The sequence below is a fragment of the Channa argus genome, chromosome 19, assembly GCF_033026475.1.
Source record: "Channa argus isolate prfri chromosome 19, Channa argus male v1.0, whole genome shotgun sequence".
Classification (NCBI taxonomy): Eukaryota; Metazoa; Chordata; class Actinopteri; order Anabantiformes; family Channidae; genus Channa; species Channa argus.
Window position 1 is genome coordinate 2,866,027 of NC_090215.1, and position 12,238 is coordinate 2,878,264.

General features: G+C 40.6%; 1 protein-coding gene across 4 annotated transcripts in view; it reads left to right on the forward strand.

Moving 5' to 3' along the window:
• The window catches only part of ntng1a (netrin g1a), a 114,485-nt gene that overhangs the window by 63,523 nt on the left and 38,724 nt on the right, over positions 1–12,238 (forward strand). The gene's annotated exons all lie outside the window — the stretch shown is intronic.

Consider the following 12,238-nt stretch of genomic DNA (forward strand, 5'->3'; position numbering starts at 1 on the left):
TCGGCAGGATTTTAAATCTAAACTCCCTTCAGCACATACACACTTATATGACAGGCAGCATCTTGATACATTATCACTGCAATACAAGACAAATGATTAACTAGTCTCTGTTTCCCATTGGGTTACACTCAAACCATCTCACTGGCTACACTGAGGTGTTTGTTTATCAAAAAGCTTTTGTAGCCAGTTTCCTCTGTTGGGCACAGAAACCGGACCCACCAAAGGAATTGTTCTCTGCCTCCCTGTCACCACAGTACATTCAACATTCATGTTGTGACCCAATTCATTAACGAAGATGCCTTTTTTCTCTGCGTCTTCTCTGCATTCATTGGCTGTAGCTGCCCCTATAATGGGCCCTTCTGTCAGGTCATGACTAATCCCCTCTGTGACCTCTTCCTCACTCACAGCTTCCACCACAAGAGTGATTCACTTACTAGTGGAGGATGTTAAGCAGAGCTGTCTGACTTGGCGATGCAGGAATAAATAACAGGTGCATAAAAGGTTGCAGTCATTCACTTGCATTTTTGTCTTAATAGTTTAAAACTTTTTTCCACATTTGTTGTGTGGAAAAAGGAGAAATGTATACTTTTTACATTGGATCTATGTTGTATTGCACCTTTTGCAATTTAAAGTCTTTTAACATAACATCTTCATTTTGAATTTTTATCCTCGTAACATTCGTCATGTTTAAAGTAGTAACGAAGTCCACCTCTGTGAAACTTGGGGAACTCGCTGAAATCCACACACTGTAAATCCTAATTGAGGAATTTTGTGGAAATATTTAATATTTTTGAATTAACTTCATTTAAATATCTACATTTTATATTTGAAAGCTAATTAAACTTAAAGAACCTAGTAATGAGAGTTGTTCTGACTTGAAGTTTAACTTAACTTTGGCACGACTGTGACGCAGGAAGGCAGAGCAGTTGTCCAGCAATCTAGCAGTTGTTGGTTCAATCCCCGGTTCCTCACATGTCAAACTGTCCTTGACTGAAGCAGTGTAAAGTGCTTTGAGTACCAACAGGTAGAAAAGATCTGTATAAGTGCAGATCATTTAAAATGATGAGTTGAATCAGTGCATTTCTGAGTGTTTATTCAACTCATTAAATTAAGTTGATAAAACACAAATCTACTGTATTGGTAGATGGTTAGAGTTGAATTCAGTCCCATCCTCTGTACACTTGTCAGTCATTTGAGGCACGAATTTAGCAGGTACTTTAATGTATATAACTGCAGCACCAGAAATGTTAAGAAATAAACACAATAAATCAAGGCTTGCACAACGGACCACTGAGATGAACCTGTCATTGTTCAAACAATTAACAATAGCGATAATGTTATGGCTGATCTTTGCCATTTCAAAAACTCCACATGAACAAATAAAGTATCATTTACTGCAGGAATTTGAGTGACTTTGTTTCACCTAATGTAACATGTGACACCTGACAACCCGAAAAGTAAGTGTGAGGTACTGAACAGGACCCACCTTGTCAATTGAAAGAAAGTGGAGCGCGGAGTTTTAAAGTAGTTCATAATAACCAAATACCCAAAAAAAGAGTTGGCCATCCTCTCCTCAGTCAGACATCCCACTGAGTTAGCCATATCGGCATGGGCGACATGAGAAGAAACCCTCGTCAGTGAAGAAAACACCATATGGCAGTACTTCCCCCTTGCAAGTTGATGCAGATACAGCACTTCTAACAGAGGGAGATGTGTTGACAGCGTCATCATACTGTTTCTGTTTGTCTCACTTCATGTACAGACACACACTCTCTCTCACAGATACACACACACACACACACAAACAGTGACAGCACTGACATGGTACGATCCTCAACCTCCCCGAGCGAGATATTTGATTCTGATCTGAAGATGACAGGGAGAGCGATGAATAAAAAACTGCTTGATAATGGGACCATTGAGTCAGGACAAGTGATTCGGAGCCAGTTATCTTTGCGGAGGCCAATGAATGCAAGAGCTCATTATGTATGGCCATCCGACGGTGCTTCAGCCCTCAAGCTGAACGGGAGCACACAATAGAGCTGCAACTGACAAAAGAGACGAATAACAGTCAAACAAAGAAAACGTGGTGTATTGAATTTTCCAGACCTCTGCTCCATTAGTAAGGTAATGTAACTTTGTGGAGCACAATGACTCAGTGTTGATGTGGGGTGATGACTTAGATGATGTTGATTGGAGGATCTGGGCAAATTACCACCACCTGCAAAAAATTCGGTCTCTGCTGTTTATCGTTTCGCATTTCCTGGCTCTTGAAGAACGTCAGTGCATTCACATGAACTCGACTGCTAACATCTGAAACTACAACGTATGCAACTTAAGCTAAAGACACTATAGCAAGGGATTGTGCATCATTCCTACACATTCAGCCCAAGCCCCTCTCTCCCTCTTCACAGCCCTTCAGGTATTGGTTGCTATCATTCTCAAATAAAAACAAATGTTTGTTCAGTGTATGTATGTGTTGTTTCCCATGAATCCATTGTGCATGTGTACATTTGAATCCAGCACTGGAATGGTCGATTCAGTAATTAATTGATGATTGGCACAGTCATTAATAAGTGTACAAACAAGTTGGAAATGCTCTCATACACTGATTGCAAATTTCACTTTTTTTTTTTGCATTCAGCAGCTCTTTTCTTTTTTTCTTTTTTTTTGGCAGTTGGGCTCTTGTGACGTTTGCTCAACTCCAAACTTTGATGCAGTCCCAAATTAAATTTAGATCAGTGCTATCTAACTCATGAGAGACTCGCTGTCTTTTTCACTATTTTACTATGAACACCCGCTTCAGATGTTATCAGCATGTTCACGGGCCAATGGTCATCAGTTTGTCATCAGGACAGTAGGTGAGGATTAGCAGGGTTTAGGCAAAACAGTTGCTTAACTAGGTTTAGAGATGGATTGTGTGTGTGTGTGTGTGTGTGTGTGGGGGGGGGGGGGGGGGGGGGTGTTACTGATACTATCAGAAACAGGAAACAACAAAATGCACTGCCTATAAAAGTCCTGTGTTTTGATCCAGTTGTGCACCTCCCTTCCCCACGTGTCCAGTGACAAATACACCTTTTCTTGCTGCTAATCTGCAAAGCTGATTCATTTCGATGAATAGTTGTTTAGCCAAATTGACATCGCTGGTCAGTCAAATAATGGCCTTCAGATGTTGTCTAATTAAAAAGGATTTGCGGCCGTTTCTAGGCTCTAACTAATCACAGTCTTTGCTTCGTGCTGACCTGGAATGCACCATTTAAAAACCTATGGCCCATATGTAATCACACACACACACACCCACACATCCTCTCTTCTTTTGCACACACCTGCCTGCCACTTTGAAGCAATTCTTCACATCTCATGCTGTTCTCATTAATCACTAGGACACCATGCAGCCTCTCAAATCGTTTAGATTAAATGTTGCCCCCTCCGATCCATCGTGGGCTCTTGGATTGAACTAAGCAATAAAGGCCGCAACCGGTTCAGTTATTAACGACTCTCACGGAGAGTTTTTAGAGGCGAGGTGATGCTAAGAGCAGAGTTAACCCCTCTGCTAGCTGGGAACCTGCCAACATTGTCGGTAATTACACCTGCGCTTTGGGTCCTACCCTGGATTCCCATTCTGGCCCTTTGTGGGCATAACCATGGGAAATGTCTGCTACTGACATTGGGATTAGCTAAGCAGTGAGACGGTTGCCACAGTTTAATGGCTGGTGACATTTTCAAGAAGCAACAAGATAACAGAAACAATTAAGGACTTTTTAAATACGTTCTGTATGTTGCAGGGTTTTTCCGGAGCTCCTCCCTCGCAGGTTTAGATAAACATAAGAAATGAATCCACTCAAATTGTCTTTGTTTTAGTCCATATAAATGTGAAACATTATGCTAGTGATGACTTCTAACAAATCGGTGACACTGTCAGATTATTAATGGGAGAAGGAACCGCTGTGGATGAGGCAGACGCTTTTGCTGCTACAGTGCATGTGAACTCACTATTTCTCTCTCTCTCTTCACTCACACACACACACACACACACACACACACACACACACAGAGGTCAAATACAGTCTAACCTCTGAGAATCTGCAGACAAGCTTCCAACCCAAAGTGATCAATGCTGCAGGATCTTTGGGTAATTCCCTCCTGTGAGGGCTCCAGTGATGTTGCTTATGAAATGACAGGATGAGTTATTGTCACTTCTCCACATGACCTCACCTTCAATCTGTATCACACCACTCTTTTACCAGTGATGGAGCTCTCTCCCTCCTGTACAGTGTATTTTCTGTCGCTGGGTCCACAGCCAATAGTCTTTAGCTGAAAGCAGTATCACTGAGGCGCAGCATGTCGATTCTATTGAACTGGCTTGGCATGTCAGAGCCAGTAAAGACCTCTTGATTGACTCCTGCTTGGATAGCATGTCCAACTCCATACATTAGTAATGCTGAGGATTCAATAGATGGATGGTCTGAGCGGATTGATGCAGGCAGGCCACACATTTACCTCGATGTAGGGAACTGAAGATGGAGTGGTGACAAAATACCCTGTAATGGTATCTTAGCATTGTCATGAAGACTAAGATTTGTCTTTTTTATTTAGAATAAAATTCGTTTGAAAAAAAAAGAAAAAAACTACACTCGAATGTAGCTCAATAAAAGAATCATTAAAATAATTTCATGGGCTGCAGTTTTGAAGTTTACTGCCATAGTCCAGCTGCTGGGTCACTATTGTGGGCCATTCGGTGGCTTAATTGGTTACTTAGGCGTATCCTGTTTCCAATAGGTACTTTTCCAATGTGAGCACAACTGATATAGCTCATATTGGAGCTGAGGTAATTTGTTTATAGCCGTATAAAAGCCGGTTCAAAAATGAAGAGGAGTCATTGACATTTTTTAGTACAGGTAGATCTCGGGGGTTCTTCAACCAGCAGAGTTGTATCAGAAAACTCTGACACAAGAATGAAATTTGTTGCATGTAATGTCTGAGTAGCAGATGGAGAAGATAGCAGAAAATCTAATAATGTTGATTCACAGGACACTGAATAAATAATAAAAAGAACCTTTGATAAAAACAACCTGACCTTCCGATAATACATGGCAGTAACAGTGATCCAGCATAAGCTGTCAGAACTTCCCTCGTTGCTTAACAATTTCCATAAAAAGGAAGAAACCACCCTCCATCTTCTTACGGACATTTTTCAAGCAACATGTTAAAGTGTCCTTGAGCAAGAAACTGAGCCCAAACTTAGTTGCTCCTGGTGAGTTTTGGCCAGCTGTAGAACAGCTCCCCCAACAGTGTGTGAGTGTGTGTGTGATTGTGTGTGCAAATGGGTGAATGAGTTTCAATAGGTAGAAAAGCGCCATATAAGTGCAGAACATTTCCCATGAAGTAAACCTCTGCTATTGGGGTCTAAAAGACAGCAATAGTACAATTAAACTTTGCTGAAGATCTTGAAAAGATTCCTGATGAATATTGGCAGGCCATTCTTTAGTTGATGAAACCAAACTAAATGAGATTTAATCACACGGGGTCCGATATTTTTAGCTCGCACATGGCAAGGATTAGTCCAGTGACTGCACGGTGCTTAGTGGGACATTTATAGATGTACTATAAATGCAAGTTTGTAAAACCCAAGTACTGATGGAGGAGGTGAATCCTAGCAGGGGAGGAGTTTTCAACGTTGACTGACGGAGTAAAAACTATAATCTGGAAACGTACTGTGAGAGGTTTAAAAGAGCCGATACGTTTTCCAGTTGTACATGCAAATGTCCCGTTCTTGTAAAGGCATTATCTCAGGAAGAGTTTGAGGAAACTTTAAACTTTTGTTATTGCTGTATGTGCCAATATGATTGGCCTTCAATGACCCTAATTGTAGGGGTCATTGTTTCATTCATTTCTGTTTAAGGAGCCCCCTCAATATTTGCCCAGTTTGCTCTTCCTGATAGTACACCTGTGCCTAAACACCATCGGGGTGCTAAAAAGCTGCTGAAGGGAAAGCAATAAAAACTCTCCAGCAAAAAGTAGCTGAAAATAATTTTCGGTTAAAGGTAAAGATATAAAAAAATTACAAACATTCGAGACTGTAATCTCATTAATGGTGCATTTACTGAGTTTGGTTGCAGTTTGTTCCAGAACATGAAACTTTCATTATGCTTTAATTTGTCGAACATTGCAAACCAATAAGCCTTATTCTTCTTGCGCTTTGGCTAAAAATAACTGTTCAATTTTCTTAAATGGACAGGATTTGTACAGTTCCAAAGGTTGTATGGACATCAATCAGTGGTGCACTTACTTGTTGTACAATGTCCATTCATGCATTTTATATTCCAACCTGCTTATATATTAGTGAGAAGGGAAGCAGGGAGGGGGGAAAGGGATAATTAAAAGGGGGTTTAGGGGCGAATGGGGTCCATTCTTGGAGAGCTGGTGCTGAGACCCAGTTCCTTCTTCTTCCCACAATGCACTGAGGGCTGGGGGAAAGAGGCGGAGGAGGCAATTAACAGGTAATACGTTAGCAGACATGCTGATCCGCTTTAAGCCAGTGCAGACGGCAGCTGCAAGCTACATGTCAGCGGGGAGGAGCACAGACTTGTACTTTCTAATAGAGCAGTTTGTGCTCGGGGAGATCAGGTGCAACGAATATATTGTACCGTAGATTTCATTCTTTGTGTGTGTATGTGTTGTAATTATCCATTTCGCTCACAACAAATCACCTGCACACACATGCAGCTCAAGGTCTTTTTCCCCAACATTTCATTTTCATCACACGTAATTAAGCCCGAGTGTTCTCAGAACCACCCCTCTGCCCGCCCCTCACAACCCCAAGTGGGTTTCCGCTCTGTTATAGCAGACACAAGCTGGAAAAAATGTGCATTAACAGGGTGTTTGACCCAATTGGCTTTCATATGAAAACACCTGGGTGTTAGATTGAAATGTAATTGCTTCACTTAGTTAACCCACTTAAGGGTCGTGTTGAGTTTTTTTCTGCTTAATTTGTTGGGATCAGCAGCTTTTCTGTGTAGACTTTTGCAGATAATTACTATTAATTAGTGGCTTGCACATTGGGCTTTGAAGCCACAATGAGCAAAATGCAGTAAAGCTGAAGAATGAATAGAATCATGAAATCCCATTTTCCCTTTGTGTCACCTTGTTTTTTGCGTGTTGTTTCTGAAATCATCAGGGGGAGAGCACAAAATGTTGTCTGCACCCACGGTGTCAATCAGAATCCTATTATTGCAGAGGTCATAGTCACACTGCTCCAGGTAAGCTAAGTCTCAACAGGCTGGTCTGCTCACATTTCTGCAGATAAAGAAATAATAAATCTGTGCCCAACAATATTGTCCCACATCCAAGGAAAATTTTGAACCCTTGTCAGTTAGAAGAAAATGTTTTCTCCTTTCTCTCAGACAAAATATAATTAAAACTTCAGTCAAGTTTTTTTTTTTTTCCCCCACCAGCCTAGCAATTTGAGCCCCTAGCCTCATGGGTAATTTTATGAATACATATCAGGACCTTTAGCTCACAGGCAGTGGCTGCCACACTCAATAATGCCTTGAGCAATATCACTTTGAGAGCACCACACAAAAACAAAGATGCTTTGGTTTCCATGAATATTTATGAACGGCAAATAGCGGTGCAGAGTTAAAAATGACAGACTAATAGGTGGATGGGGAAGAAAGATATGAGGGAAACGATACAAAGACTGATGGAAAGTCAGGAGGAGACAACCCACAGAGCGTTCAAAGTGAAGTAAAAAGAAATGAAGACACATGAGGAACTCGGGAGGAAATTTGCTATTAAAATGCTGTTAATTACACGTTTACTCAACTGTGTCTCTGAAGCTGTTGCTGCTTTGGCAGTGGTGTTGGAGCCTCCCCTGGTATCCACGTTTAGGTGCCACGGAGCGCTGGCGGTTACGAGACCCCATGGGCCTCACTGGCGGTCTCCATCATTATGCCGGCGGCGCCATCCTTTCTGGAAGCTGATTAAAATGTTGGCGATGTTAAAAAGAAGCTGAAGGTTAAACCACAAAGGGGCTGCATGTGAAGTCGTTTCACGCCGCATCACCTTTACACAGATGCTAACTGGGCAGCTTGTAATAAGAGAGAAAGTGAGAAAGCACAAACAACAGAAAGGATTCTAATCTAATCTAAAGTCATTATTTTAGCCATTCAGACATTAACTCAGCTGCTGACAAATGTCTCAATCAGTCTGACCGTGTCCACTGGATACAGGCTGCTGAAAGTGTCATCAGTCCCTGGAATGTCACTGTTGGGCTTATAGGCTGCAAATAGGTGATTGTGAAGTGGACAAGAGTTGCTGCTCTTATGACTTTAAATATCCTGGTTGTTGTGACCATCACTACTTAGATTAGGAAGTTACAAAACACTATTGAACTAATTTTAGTTTAAAATGTAAATAAAAACCGAATGCTATGATTATCAAATCTCATCATATCATATTTTACTCACAATAGGACACAAACAACACATGAGATGTTGAAACCGATATTTTACCATTTTATGAAGAATATTAGCGCATTATGAGCAGAGGCAACACAATGCTGAAAAAGTAATTGCTGCAAATAAAAAAAACTTATTCAGGAGCGTTTGACAAGTAATTTGTGTGGGCCACTGTGGTGCAGGAAGGTAGAGCGGTTGTCCACCAATCTCAGAGTTGTTGGTTTGATCCCCACCTCCTCCGGTCACATGTCACAAGTGTCCTTGAGCAGGACACTGAACCCCAACTTAGTTGCTCCTGGTGACTGATGGCCAGAATCCTTTCTCCCCCATCGTTGTGTGAGTGTGAACGGGTGAATAACAAGCAGTTTAAAGTGCTTTGAGTGCCAATAGGTAGAAAAGGTCTATATAAGTGCAGAACATTTAATTAGGTTTTCTGGCAACAGGTCAGTAACATGCCTGGATGTAAAATGAGCATTTCAGAGAGGCAGAGCCTCTGGAATTAAAGACGGGCAGAGGTTCACCAATCTGCAACAAACTGTGTCTAAAAATTGTGAACCATGTTCCTCCCCATTAAAAAAAAAAGATTCAGAGAATCATGAGCAATTCTCTGTGTGCAAGGGACAAGGCCATAGGTCAAAATGATCTTTGGGCCCTCAGGTGGGATAGCATTAAAAGCAGGTATGATTCTCTCCTGGACATCGCTGCATTGGCTCAGGAACATTTCCACAAATCCCTGTGAACACGGTTCACCGTGCAAAATCCACAAATGTAAGTTAAAGCTGTATAATGCAAAGAAGGAGCCATATGTGAACACGATCCAGAAAGGCTGCAGTGTTATTTGGGCCAAAGCTCATTTAAAATGCTCTGAGGCCAAATGGAAAACTGTTCTGTGGTCAGATTAATCAAAAGTTAAAATTATTTTTGGAAACCATGGAAAAGCCATGTCCTGCAGACTAAAGAGGAAAAGGACCATCCAGCTTGTTATCAAGAGACAGTTCAAAAGCCTGCATCTCTGATGGTGTGAGGGGGCATTAGTGCCTATGTCGTGGGCAGCTTACACATCTGGAAAAGCTCCATCAATGCTGAAAAGTACATAGAGGTTTTAGAGCAACAAATGCTCCCATCCAGACAATGTCTCTTTCAGGGAAGGACTCGCACTTTTAGCTAATCCACATACTCCATCCACCACAACAGCATGGCTTTGCAGGATAATAGTCTGGGTGCTGAACTGGCTCGTCTGCAGTCCAGACCTTTTACCAATGCAAAACATTTGGTGCCTCATAAAACGAGAAATCCAGCAACAAAAGCACAGGACTGTTGAACAGTGGGAATCCAGCATCAGACAAAGATGGGACAACATTCGTTTCCTAAACTCCAGCAACTGGTCCCCTCCTTTCCCAGATGGTTACAGACAGTCATTAAAAGAAGAGGGGATGCTGCACAATGGTAAACATTGTGCAGCATAAACAACTTTTTTGAGATGTGTTGCTGCCATCAAACTCAAAATGAGCTAATATTTTCCATGAAATGGTCAAATGTCTTAGTTTCAACATCTGATATGTTGGTTGTGTTCTATTGTGAATAAAATATGGCTTAATGTGGCTTGTTTTACATTTTACACATCGCCCCATCCTTTTTTGATTCGGGGTTGTAATACATTTACAGGTTTGTAAAAGATGTTTTAAGGATGATGACTTTACTAGCAGTAAGACTGGCAGTAGTAGTAAAATATGAAAGCTTTTAGGGATCTTTTTGTCTAATTTCAAGAAGTATTCCTGAGTGTCCATCACTAAAACTTCTGAATTGAACTGAGCTTGTTGCCTTGGAAAGCTGAAACACTGTGGTCTCACATGTCACAGCGTAATTACTGTTTACAACCTGCTGCAAAGTTAAGCACAGCAAATAAAATGCTGATTAAAATAAATGTGTCTTGCATAATAAAATAACAGGTGTAGACTCCTCACTTTTCACATTTGAGCTACTTGCTCCAAATGCTTCACATCCCTCATGAGAATATTTACAGTGATAAAAGCTAAAAATGTATTATGACATGAATGAAACTCAGAAATAAAGGAGGACAGTCTACACTTTTAGCCCTGAGCCCTGTCTTAACAGTTTTAGTACATTTTATTGAGTTTTGTTTTATTGCTTAGCCAATCAAGTACATTGTAATTTTACAAAAGGATCCATATGTTCATTACACATATTGATTACACACACACACAAAGAGGTTAAACAAACCTCAGACCACTTTACAATTTGACTTTTTCTCCCTTGAGTCCTTCCAACTTGAAATGATGAGTTGAATGAACAAACTGACTTCCCAGCATTCAAAACTTAAACAATGCATTTTTTCCAATTCAATAAAAAGCAATCAGGATGCAGACTTTATATGTCTTTAATATGTATCGCATTACTCCTTTTCATAATAAAACAATAGTAACTATGATGAAGGTTCTCAAAGAAATTCAGTTCCTACTCACAGACATTACCAAAGAAACTGATGATGTCTTTGTACTGAGTTTTGTAGTAAATAACTTCACCAGCTGCAGCTGGATGTTCTTTATGTCTCTTTCAACTACAAAATGGGAAAACAATGTCTTTTAAATGACCATTGAACTTTAAATTTCGGAGTGAAATAATTGATATTATGGAAGATTTGCAGCTAAAATAAACTTGGCGTTTAGTGGCATTGAACTGACAGTAACAAATCTAGCGCTTCAAGTTTGAGTAAAAAAAATAAAAAATTAAAAATATAACTCTCAAGTTTCGCTAGCGACTGAGGTTCCTGTGGGAGTCAGTGACCTCTAGCCAGCGTTCACTATCATGAAGGTTGAAGTGTCTGGATGGCATGCAGAAAATGACATAATGTGTTTTGGAAAAATGAATCCCTTTAGAAAACAAAGAAATAATAATAGGCAGATAAGAAACCTAAATGTGAAGCACAATATTTATGTTGCTTTTTCAAAGGTGTCAATGATTTAATAAGCCTATGAGCTTTGTGAATCCACATACTTTATCCACCTGGACCTAAATCTAAAATATAACCAGCTATCAGACCCTGTCCCAGTCGGACCACGGTCCTTAAATTTGGGGACACGTGTCAGGGTGATGAAGCAGTGAGTGGTTTAAGACTGTGCTTTTCCCTTGAATTGTTTTATTTATTCAAGGATCAACCTAATCCGCGGTGAAGTGCAGCGGGTAGGAGGAAAGTGTCCAGCTGTTACCAGAGTTCCTCAATGAGACGTTAGCAAACACAACTGCTGGGCCTCTGTCTCCACTCTCCACATCCCCCTCCGTCTGCCTCCTTCAGGAATGAATGGAGAGATGTCTTCCACCTGGATGCCAGCTAGACCTCTTTCATTCATCTGTGTTTTATTTTCTGAGTGGTGCCATTTTTGTCTGTCTCTGAGCATTATTCCTAAAAAAAAAACCAAAACCAAAAAAAAAAACAGCCACAGTGCCATTAATCTATGATGAGTCAGACCTTTTGGAAGTCACATTTCTAGTCTTCATTTGATGTCGCACCAGCATTTGCAACTTCAGCTAAGGTTGTTCTCTAAACTCTCTTGTATTAGGAAATGTATACAGGAAATGGAGGGGAGATGGACAAAACAATCAGAACACTGTATTAAAGAAACACGATGTTGTGCTGATTAAAAGATGTGTTAATTCCAGTATTTCAAACCACACACTGATCCAAATCTTTATCACATTTGCACAGACAAGTTTTTACTTACTGTAACTTAGTGAACTTAGTCATCGTCTTCTCTTTTCTT